Source organism: Malaclemys terrapin, chromosome 24 (genome assembly GCF_027887155.1).
Source record: "Malaclemys terrapin pileata isolate rMalTer1 chromosome 24, rMalTer1.hap1, whole genome shotgun sequence".
NCBI classification, from domain to species: domain Eukaryota; kingdom Metazoa; phylum Chordata; order Testudines; family Emydidae; genus Malaclemys; species Malaclemys terrapin.
In genome coordinates this window covers 3,762,961-3,773,737 of record NC_071528.1, presented here as the reverse complement: position 1 = coordinate 3,773,737, position 10,777 = coordinate 3,762,961, and positions in this window count along the sequence as shown.

Sequence of the window (10,777 nt, the reverse complement as noted above, 5' to 3'; positions counted from 1 at the left end):
TGAAGGAACCACTCTGCTCATCTAGTCTGACGTCCTACATAACATAGGCTGGACTCAGAGAGTTCCTGCAGGGGAGAGAACTCCCAAGAGTGTCACTGAGACTATCAGGCCCAGGGACTAGTGGTTGGACTAGAGCGTAGCTTTTAGAAAGACTTCCAACCTCAGTATAATGTTAAAAGGTTGCCTCTTATTTCCAATTTGAATTTGTCTAGCTTCAACTTCCAGCCATCAGATGTTGTTATGCCTTTTTCTGCTAGATCAAAGAGCCTATCAAAGAGATCTAGTATCTCCTTCTTTAGGTAATCATAGGTCATGCTCAAATCATCTCTTAATCTTCAATAGATTTAAAAGATTGAGTATCTTTAGTATCTCACTGTAAGGGAGGTTTTCCAGACCTTGAATTGTTTTTGTAGTTCTTCTCTGAACCCCTCTCCAATTTTTTAATATCCCTTTTAAAGTACAGAAACGGAAACTGTACACAGTATTCTAGCAGCGGTCTCATAAATGCTGTATTCAGACTCCCTCGTCCTGTTTTCACATCCAAGAATCATTTCAGCCCTTAAAGCCACAATAGCGCACTGGGAGTTCCTGTTGAGTCAGTGCTTTCCAGAATACAGTCTGCAGTCCTCTGTTTCTTTGTTCCTAAATGTCTGACTGTGCATTTGGCTGTATTAAAAATCAGTGTTGTTTGGATGTGCCTAATTTACTAAGAGATCCCATCGCTCTGTCTCAGTGACCTGTCTCCATCATTATTTACCACCCCCCATTTGTGTCATCAGCAAACTTTATCGGAAATTGTTTTATATTTTCTGCCAAGTCACTGATAAAAATGTTGAATGGGTTGAGAGAGAACCATTCCCTGAGGAGTCCCAACTCACTGATAAATTCCCCAATTTACAATTATGCTTTGAGATCTATTAGTTTGTTTTTGAGCAGTCTGATATGTGCCACAGGGATTTCATATAGTGATAATTTTTCAGTTGGAATCACATGGTAGTAAGCGAAAATTCAAGTATATTACCTCAACACAGTTACCTTTATCAATCAGACTTGTAATCTTATCAAAGAATGATATCAAATGACAAAACCTATTTTCCGTGAAACCATGTTGATTGGCATTAATTATATTTTTGTTCCACATCAGTCTTTCCATTAATATTCCCAGGATTCATGTCAGACCTACTAACCTATAACCAGGCACCCCATTTACCCTTTCTAAATATTGGCAGAACATTGGCTTTTGTCTAGTCATCTGGAATTTTCTCAGTTTTTCAAGTTATTCAGAGTTACCATCAAAGATTCATAGATTCCAAGGCTAGAAGGGATCATTATGATAATCTAGTTTGACCTTCTGTATAACACAGACCATAGCATATCCCTAACCTAATTCCTAGAGTAGTTCTTTTAGCAAAACATCAAATCTTGTTTTAAAAATTTCCGGTGATAGAGAATCCACCCTGACTCTTGGTAAATTGTTCCAATTATTAATTACCCTCACCGTTAAAAATGTATGCCATATTTCCAGTCTGATTTTGTCTAGCTTCAGCTTCCAGCCATTGGATCATGTTAGACCTTTCTCTGCTAGACTGAAGAAACCATTCTCACATATTTTTTCCCATATAGGTACTTATAGACTGTAATCAAGTCACCCCTTAACCTTTTCTTTGTTAAGCTAAATAAATTGAGCTCCTTGAGTCTATCACTATAATGCAGGTTTCTAAGCCTTTACAAATATCAATTGTCCAGGAGTCTCAGCCAACTTCTTTAAAATTCAGGTGCAATTACCTGGTTTTTAAAAAATGTTTACTTTTAGTAGATGCTGTTTATCATCCTGCTTGCTTACTGTTAAAATAGAGAGTATCTGAGTACTTCTGGAAATTGAATTTTAAATTCTCTTTCTATGACTATTCCAATGTGCCATAAACACTCATGTCGACAAGACTTGATCACAGAACTGTTTGTAGAAAGTGATAACAAAAGGGGCAGGAACATAGCTGAAATGAACTCACTGAAAAATTTGAATGAGTATTTGCAAAACACTTTTGCACAATTTCCCAGCTCTCGTGTATATGTATACGCTGTGAGGGTATAATAGACAATTGCTTTAATATTCTTAGTATATAACTAGGGGTGGGAAAATCAATTCAGGCAAATTAAGAATTGGGCCTAATCTTTCCTGAAACAGACATAAATTTCCATTGATTTGGTAGTTTCTCTTGAGCCACTACAGCTCCTTTCATTTTTCTGGTACCCTGGGCCTTTGCTATTTCGTAAAACATTGGGGTTGGAAGGGACCTCAGGAGGTCATCTAGTCCAACCCCCTGCTCAAAGCAGGACCAACCACCAGGCAGATTTTTGCCCCAGATCCCTAAACAGCCCTCTCAAGGATTGAACTCACAACCCTGGGTTTAGCAGGCTAATGCTCAAACCACTGAGCTCTCCCTTCCCCCCTAGCTAGTTAGGGAGGTATAGTCATATTTTAAATTGTTTGGGGCAGAGACTATCTTTTAGTTATATGTGTATTCAGTACCTAGCACAATGGGGCCCTGATCTCTGATTGGTGCCTTTAGGAGCTAAAACAACACACAGAGTAAATAAAAATATAAATTAAGGCATGACCCTGCAAACACTTATGCATGTGCTTTACTTTGCATCTATATGAACAGCTGCACTAAAGTCAATGGAATTGCTCATATATGTAAAGTTACAGTAGATGTGCTTGCAGGTGTGGGGCCTTAGTCATGAACCAAAATGCAACCCGTACCTCTGGAAATAGTCACACTTGGTGTGTTGCTGCTGCTGCACACAGAGGTTTCTCCCTATCCCACTGCACAGTAGTGAGTTCTCAGCTGGAGCACTGTGTCCAGGTCTGGGCACCGCGCATTAGGAAAGCTGTGCACAAACTGGAGAGTGTCCATAGGAGAGTTACAAAAATGACAAAATGTTTAGAAAACCTGATATATGAAAAAAGGATTTTAAAAATTGGCTTGTTTAGTTTTGAGAAAAGAAGACTGAGGGAGACCAGATAACAGTCTTCAAATATGCCAAGGGCTGTTATAAAGAGGAGTGTGATCAATTATTCTTCGTGGCCACTGAAGGGAGGGCAAGAAGTAATGGGCTTCATCTGCAGCAAGGGAGATTTAGGTTAGATATTAGGAAAAACTTTCTAACTATAAGAGTAGTTAAGCTCTGGAATAGGCTTCTGAGGAGGATCATTGGAGATTTGTTAAGAACAGGTTGGACAGGGATGGTCTAGGTTTACTTGGTCCGGCCTCTGTGCGGGGGGCTGGACTTGATGACCTCTTGCATTTCCTTACATTTCTATGATTATATGAAAATCCTATATAATTTGTTGTCCATAATCACACTTTGGTCTGTTTTTGCTTTAATGCCTCCCACACATCTCCCTCCTGTTCAGTATCTGGGCTTTGGATTTTTTTTCCCCGGGCCCCCAATTCTTCCAAAGTGGCTACCTAAAGTTAGGCTCCTAAAGCCTTAGGAAGTGGACAGATTTTCAAAGGTGTGGAAGACACTGAATTCAATGATACCTGTGAAAATCAGGTCACTTTTATTTAGGTTCCTTCATAGAGATTTAGGAGTCCAATTCTAGGCACGGGTCTGACAATTTTGGCCAAATGTATCAATGTATGTTTGCCTTTTGAATTCTTACCCATACTATTAATCTAAGTCAGACTCTCAAAACTGCCACAAAAATTTACCAACCCAGGAGAATTTCAATGTTTTGGTTCACCTGCCATTCCTGCATGGTGCTCCTCCATCACCATCTTCATCTGCCCCAAGGTTGGGAAGAGGGGGATGCTATCTGGTAATTCCCATTTTGTGCCTGTCCCCTAACTTCTGCTCAGGGGCTTAAACCTGTGGTTTTGGCAGAATCGTTTCATTGCTGTTCTCCTTAATTCTTTCTCCTCATTGTGTGTGTGCTGCTGTGCCACTCATAGTGCAAGACGCTGCTTCCTTTAACACAGCAGGGGGATGCATCATTTGTGTGTTGTAGGATTCTGGCTAATGCATTGGTCCTAACACTATTGCTGCTTTGTGCACATACAACCAAGCTGTAATTCCTGGTAAAAGGTGACACAGACCAGGGCAGAAGAGAATGCCCTGGGTTTATTAGGGCTGTATGTATTATGTATTACTTACGAAAGGTTAAGGTCCTTCCACACACAGTGCCACCTTTCCCCCAGACCCTTCCAGAACAAGGCACTTCAAAACCTCGGACTCAGACTTACAAAAATCAAGAAATACGCAGTTAAGCTCCCTGCCCTCATGCATAGCCCTGACAATGCTCGCTAGTGTTACAAGAAAAAATGAAGTGCACACTTACAAAGGAATGCAGGAACATAAGGATTGTCAGACTTTATCAGAGCTGAGGTCCATTTAGTCCAGTATCCTGTCTCTGACAGGGGCCAGCACTAGATGCTTCAGAGGAAGGTGTAACTAAGAACCCCCTGGTAGCAGATGTGAGATAATCTGCCCCAGCTTGGTCTCTAATAGTTAGAGATTGGCTCAAAACCTGAAGCACAAGGTTATATATCCCTTCTGGAAATTGTTGTTATAATGAATTATGATAGCTCTGGATATTCTTGATATCCATATAAACATCCAATGCTGCTTTGAATCTTGTTAAATTCTTGGCTTCGATGAGTTCCATAGTTAATCACACGCTGTGTGAAAAAGCATTTCCTTTTATCAGTTCTGAATTTCCCACGTGTTAATTTCATTGAAATTCTCCTTGTTCTTGTGCTATGTGACAGAGATAACAGATGCTCCTGATCTACATTTTCTAGACAAGTAATTATTTTTTTAATTTTTATTATGTCCCCTCGTATTCATTTCTCTTCTAAGTTAACAATCCCAATCTTTTCAATTGCTTTTCATATGAGAACTTTTCATATGAAACTATTGTAAAGAACAAAATTGTCAGACACATAGATGAACATAAATTGTTGGGAAATAGTCAACACGGTTTTTGTAAAGGGAAATCATGCCTCACCAATCTACTAGAATTCTTTGAGGGGGTCAACAAGCATGTGGACAAGGGGGATCCAGTGGATATAGTGTATTTAGATTTTCAGAAAGCCTTTGACACGGTCCCTCACCAAAGGCTCTTAAGCAAAGTAAGCTGTCATGGGATAAGAGGGAAGGTTCTCTCATGGATTGGTAACTGGCTAAACGATAGGAAACAAAGGGTAGGAATAAATGGTCAGTTTTCAGAATGGAGAGAAGTAAAAAGTGGTGTCCCCCAGGGATCTGTACTGGGCTCAGTCCTATTTAACATATTCATAAATGATCTGGAAAAAGGGGTAAACAGTGAGGTGGCAAAATTTGCAGATGATACAAAACTGCTCAAGATATTTAAGTCCCAGGCAGACTACGAAGAGCTACAAAAGGATCTCACAGAATTGGGTGACTGGGCAACAAAATGGCAGATGAAATTTAATGTTGATAAATGCAAAGTAATGCACATTGGAAAACATAATCCTAACTATACATATAAAATGATGGGGTCTAAATTAGCTGTTACCACTCAAGGAAGAGATCTTGGAGTCATTGTGGATAGTTCTCTGAAATCATCCACTCAATGTGCAGCGGCAGTCAAAAAAGTGAACAGAATGTTGGGAATCACCAAGAAAGGGATAGATAATAAGACAGAAAATATATTGCCTCTAAATAAATCCATGGTATGCCCACATATTGAATACTGTGTGCAGATGAGGAGAGATTAATAAGACTGGGGCTTTTCAGCTTGGAAAAGGGGCGACTAAGGGGGGATATGATAGAGGTCTATAAAATCATGAGTGGTGTAGAGAAAGTAAATAAGGAAGTGTTATGTACTCCTTCTCATAATGCAAGAACAAGGGGCCACCAAATGAAATTAATAGGCAGAGGTTTAAAACAAACACAAGAAAGTATTTTTTCACACAACGCACAGTCAACCTCTGGGACTCCTTACCAGAGGGTGTTGTGAAGGACAATACTATAACAGGGTTCAAAAGGGAGCTAGATAGATTCATGGAATATGCGTCCATCAATGGCTATTAGCCAGGATGGGCAGGGATGGCGTCCCTAGGCTCTGTTTGCCAGAAGCTGGGATTGGATGACAGGGCATGGATCACTTGATGATAACCTGTCTGTTCATTCCCTCTGGGGCACCTGGCATTGGCCACTATCAGAGGACAGGATACTGGGCTTGATGGATCTTTTGTCTGACTTAGTATGGCCGTTCTGATGTTCTTATGAGAGTTTTTCTGCCCCTTGATCATTCTTGTCGCTCTTCTCTGAATCCCCTCTAGCTCTACCCTCTTTGACTCGAGGTGTCCAGTATTGCACACAGCATTCCAGATGAGGCCACACCATTGGTTTGTATAAAGACCAGGAAATGCCCCACTAAGGGGCTGTTTCACACACACAGAATGACACACACACACATACCCTGTGAGATGGCAGCTCCTTGCTGGATTGTTCTTTGAGGATTGTTCTTTTAGGTTCCTGTGCCTAAAACACAGGAACCTAATAACAGGGAATCCTCTAAAACATAATTAGCCTCTTTAATTGAGACTGTGCAGCTGGAAACAAGGAGGACAGGGTAGTTCAGTATGTCCAGCGCGATCCCTATATTGTTGCTGCTGCCCAGGCCACACTGAGGGGAGCCGTCCTGAAGTGGAGTTGTGCTGGCACAGAGAAAATGGCATTGGCTGTGAGGGAGAGGCAAGGTACTGAGATGTTCCCACTTGCTATTGCCCTCCCTATGGAGCTGAGTTAAGGATACATGGTTGTGCCATGTGTGAAACAGCCCTTTAATTGTACATGTTCTGTTTTTCGTCAATCTGTGCTTTGTTGTTCCTTCTCATACTGACATTCTCTTCAGGGATATGGGGTGAGAGGAGGAGATTTCATTGGGAATTGAGTGCCTAGATAACTTTTAGATCTGGCCGTTGTCTCTAACCCAGAGTGGGTTTACTTATCTGCATGGCTGGGACAGCAGGTCTTTATAGACAATGTTAGACATGAGTCTCAGGGAGCTTGACTCATCCCTGATACTAGTGCTGCAGAGAGAACCACTGCCAGAGATCCCGGCCTGCACAACAGCTCCTGTGAGAGCCACCATCTCGTCAAAGGAAAGAGCCTAGTCACTACTACTGAAATGTATGTTACAACATTCTCCCCACGCCTGTCCTAAGACATCCCCCTGATCTCACCCAGGGTACAGTGCTAAGGTGACAATGGTGAACAATGCACGTCTCAGAGATGGGAGTCTAGTGAACTGGCGTAACATTGTGGCTTCAGAAACACCTGGACCATAGTCACTGTTGTCAATTTAAAACCAAAACCCTTACACAGAGCACAGCACTGACCCATGGCCCTGCAACATGCCCAAATATGCCCTCAATATAACTGGGTGTACCCCCAAAGGCCCCCACAGAGCATCCCCACCACCGGAGAATGGATGATGGGGAATGTGGGATGCCCCAAGAGCTTTAAAAGACTCCTGAGGCACAGATCTGCCCTAAACAAGCCAAAATAGCCTCTTTGGCTTGGGTCATTATGAGCCTCCTAAACAGAGGCTGCTCAAGACAATCTGGCAGCCTAGGCAAAACTTCAGTGTGCCTCCCCCTTCCTCATAGGCCTAGGTTGGCATATTTGGTCCCGACACACAGGATCACAAAGCCACTCAAATTTGGTTCTACCACCCCTGCATCAGGAGTGGCCAGGCCATCACCGCCATCCTAGACAGCTGCCTAGTTCATTTATAGCTAGAGCGACCTCTGGTCCTAAGGCTCAGTTCTGTTCTGTTCATTCCCTATGAAGCACCTGGCATTGGCCACTGTCGGCAGGCAGGAGACTGGGCTGGATGGACTTTTGGTCTGACCCAGTCTGGCCGTTCTGATGTTCTTAAGCGATGGTGAGTCTCCCAGTATTGCCAACCTCAAGTGTTCAAAAATTTTGACTCAGGTCCAAAAATACATGAGATTGGCCTAAAAATCATGAGGTTTTTTTTTAATTTCAAATGTGGTAGTGGGGAGTTTCCCTCTTAATCTTCTGGTTTCTGAGCCTTTAGGTTATGCTCGGGGCATATTTTCAAATTTTTAACCACAAGGGTTAGAAACTTACATTAAAAAAAAGTAAGAAGAAAGAAACTGAGATTTTGACATAATCCCATGACTCCAGAAACTGGGGATTTAAGAAAAAACACCACAAATGGTGAGACTCACAGTAAAATCACACAAGTTGACAAGAAGTGACCCAATGGCTGGAGGGGTGGGCATGGCCCCTCTGTGTTTCCTACAGCACCTAAGGGGGTGGTTGGGTCACTACACAAACCACAGGAGAGAGTCTCTGGCTTTGTCTCCTGCCTCTACAGCCTGCTTTACCTAGGCACCCCATTTTCTACTCCCTCCCTGAACAGCAGAGGTCCAGGCCCTGTCCCCAGCCCAACCCCCATCTGTCCAATGCCTCTTCCGTCTCACTACACAATTCTACACAGCTCTTCTGGGAGGCAGGGCAGGAGTATTATCCCCATTATACCCTGAGAACTGAGGTCCAGAGAGATTAAGGCCAAAATTACTAGCTACCTGGAAACATTCTGTGGTAAATGTCTTACCCAAGAGCACCTAGGAAATCTATGCAAAGCTAGAGAGAGAAACCAGTTCTGCTGTGGCCCATTGTATCAACCAGAGGCTCATCATCTTTTCTTTCAAACGTCCTGCCTCATTCACTGCACAGACCTGTGTTTGTGTGCAACTGTTTACAAGGAAACTTCATCTGCGTGTCTCACTGTGCTTAGCAGAGAAGGATAGGCAGGAGTAGGCGCACTGAACAGACTGCATAGACAAGGACATTAATTTAGCTTAATTATTGGTTGGGCTACATGAGGGAGCTAGTTTCTGTTCCTGGCTCTGTCTGACATGACCTTGTGAATCCTTTCTCATACTGCCGAATTCCTAGTTTTTCAGGTTGATTTGACTTTTTTGTACATTTTAGAAAATGCAAAATCCAGTTTGGTAGAGACCCTTAGCTATAGCCTTAACTAAACAGATCCCCCATTCCACACTAGTCAGCAGCATGATCTTCATAGCCTCACCACAAACCTCGGCTAGTTCAGAGAGCACACACGGGTTGCACAAATATTTTCTAGACAACAGTAGAATGCTGAGAATCATGCGTCCTGGATCTGGGAGAGGAATGTACTACAGAATGAACACCCAAGAACAGAGATTTAGCAGGTGTCTGCTGAAAAGCAGTGTGACTAAGGGGATAACAGTCTCTCATGTTGAAGATGTGGGCTCTATTCACTGCTCTGTTTAAAATGGCTGTATGCACTTTCTCGATCACTTTATGAGTAAAGTGAGGGAAAGATGACAGTTGCCTGGCACCTGAATTGTGAAGTACAAAGAAATAATGTAACAGCAGTTAATGGAAAAGATAAGCCTAGCACTTGAGCTTGACATTCAATAATCTTTTCTTTTAAGGGCAGCACCACACTTAAAATACTGCAGCTGTATCACTTCAATAAAGACACTACGTATGGCAACAGGAGGGCTTCTCCTGTCAGCATAGGTACTCCATCTCTCTGAGAGCGGGTAGCTATGGCGACTGGAGAATGCTCCCCTTGACCTAGCGCTGTCTATACTGGAGGTTAGGTTGGTTTAACTGCATCACTCAGGGATGTGGATTTTTAGCAACCTAATTTCCTAGTGTAGACTTAGCCTTAGTTAAATGGTATTGAAAGTGTGTGTGCACTGCTAACTGTCACTTACTAGATGGCAACTACTCTGTAGCATCAGAGAAAGTCTAATCACTCTTTATATTTTGGTAACATATTCTATTTCTTAGCAAGGGCTTTCTGATGATATAAATATCATATGCCCCCTGCCGCCTATTTGTTCCCAGACTTAATGAGCTATGCTTCCCAAAAACAGTAACTGTCCCTTCAAAATAAACTACTCTCTGGTGCCTGTGAATATCAACCTCCACTTCAAATCCAGAATATTGTCGTTTGCTACCATGCAATTTGTGACCCAAACTCTGTCCTTGAAAATTGGTATGTCATCCAAAAATTTGACCCTTCAGCCTAAATTAACCAGATAACAATAGCCTCTGCTTGTCTGTGCCCCTGGTCCTTGCCTCCCCTGCAGGACAACAGGTATATGGGGCACAGGGACCATGCCTTCCCTCCAGCCACCTTCCCTTCAGAACATTTATTAGCAATCGGAAAGTAACTGGTGTTTATCATCTCGCCCCACACACACACCCCTGTGACAGGAATGGCAGACCCCTCTCCCCCATCCCTGAGACAGGAATGACTGACCTCCCCACACCCCTGTGACAGAAATGGCTAAGCCCTCCCCTCCAGTGATAGGAATGGCTGAGCCCCCTCTGCTCCCCACATCCCTGAGACAGGAATGGCTGACCCCACCCCACCCCTTTGCGACAGGAATAGCTAAGCCCCATCCCCACCCCACCCCTTGATAGGAATGGTTGACCACCCCCCAACACCTGTGACAGGAATGGCTAAGACCCCCTCCCCCCTAACCCCTTGCAACAGGAATTGCTTCCTTCTCCACCCCCCCCCCACTTGTGACAGGAATGGCTGAGCCCCCCTGCTTACACACCCCTGTGACAGGAATGGCGGACCCCTCCCCCCCATCCCTGAGACAAGAATGACTGACCCCCCATGCCCCTGTGACAGGAATGGCTAAGCCCCCCTGCTCACACACCCCATGATAGGAATAGCTGAGCCCCCACACTCCCTCCA